The sequence below is a fragment of the Papaver somniferum genome, chromosome 10 (genome assembly GCF_003573695.1).
Source record: "Papaver somniferum cultivar HN1 chromosome 10, ASM357369v1, whole genome shotgun sequence".
In the NCBI taxonomy this organism is placed as follows: domain Eukaryota; kingdom Viridiplantae; phylum Streptophyta; class Magnoliopsida; order Ranunculales; family Papaveraceae; genus Papaver; species Papaver somniferum.
Window position 1 is genome coordinate 134,408,611 of NC_039367.1, and position 1,542 is coordinate 134,410,152.

Below are 1,542 nucleotides of genomic sequence, written 5' to 3' on the forward strand. Positions count from 1 at the left end.
ACGTGTGTTCTACATGTTAGATAACACTTCTTAAATCAGCTAACTACATCGTCCACAATACTTATTTCACTACCCGGCATGTGCTTTTCAAAGAACGAAATATTTCTTGAACTATTGTTAAATACATGATGTTATTTGTAAATTACTACCTGTGAAGGGTAAGTTTTTTTTTTATTTCACCATCTACGGGTAAAATACAAACATGTGCATCTATGACTTTACTTTCACAAAACATTCTTCATGAAATCTGAACTCTAACCAAGGATCCCAAGTTGCATGTCAGTAGATCAATTTTGTCATTTCTATATTTACAAAGTTGCATCATGTCCATGTTATCGGAGTTTTACTATCTCAGTTCCATATGTAGTAGATGTGTAATCTATGTAACCAGAAGTCGTATGACTATTTAAGTTATGTCGATCCCATGGCTGGACCTTCTGGAATCCCTCACTGTTTAAACTACCCCATCATTTATGTCCACAAGTATGAATCTGTGGCGCAATGGTAGCGCGTCTGACTCCATGTCAGAAGGTTGCGTGTTCGAATCACGCCAGGTTGTGTTAACTGGCATACTTCTTTAGTTCTTATGGTCTTACTGCTTTTGGTTGAACATACATGTTAATGATGAATATATCGCAGTCTTACTATTTTGGGTTTCACGAATATATAATCTCTTCATTTGTAGGTATCTCAGAAATTCACCCAATTATTTTCCTAAACACTCGCATCTCAGTGGCTTCATTGACACCATTGATATTCCCGTTTGGGATCCAACCAATTAACTCACTGGTGCATATGAATAAATCCAACATGCTGAAATTACATGATTTAGAATTATGATCAGGTAAACTGGGTTTTTCGAATGAGAATGAAGAATCAATAGTTGGTCTCTCACCACCTCCACCAAACCAGTTTTGATGGGACGTAAGTAAACCCGAATTCTCTCCATTATTCCCTACAAGTACTTTCTTCTCTTTCATCTTCCGATTTTACACTTCAAAGAAATTTGTGTGGTTTCAGTTCTTCCATCTCTGTATATGAGTAGTATTTTTCTTCATCTTCAAAGGTTTCTATGGTTCTAAAGGTCCCAAACATACTTGCTAAATATATGTAATCATCATTAACATCTTGAATTGCGCATATTCTGAGACAACATTTCCAATTATTATTGGATACTTCATCGTATTTTAATAATCAAAGTATCAAACTCATATATGACGGTTTAGCCACTGAGAATCTCAAAAAGTATGTACAATTTCCTGATCATTTCTTATCTCAAAGCTTCTTAAGCAAGTTGTTATTTATTCTCATTTGGAATCTGACATTCTTTGGTTGTTCAGGTTTTTAGAAGCGATAGACCATTTAGTCATCTCATTTCCATTACCATAAGCATGTATTTATGCTTTCAGTCCTTACTCCTGCAATCCTTCCATTGATGTAATAAGTTATTTTCTTTTGATATGCAGCTTGAAATGTTGAACCAGACGGGTGTCATGAAACATGGGGTACTGTTGAGTTTGAAAATATTTCGGATGTTAAATA

The 1,542-nt window shown here is 35.0% G+C and overlaps 1 non-coding gene across 1 annotated transcript; it reads left to right on the forward strand.

Annotated features, from left to right (window-relative positions):
* The first annotated feature begins 487 nt into the window (after positions 1 to 487).
* Positions 488 to 559, forward strand: TRNAW-CCA. Its single transcript has one exon. It is a non-coding gene; the product is annotated as a tRNA-Trp (tRNA).
* The last annotated feature ends 983 nt before the right edge of the window (positions 560 to 1,542 follow it).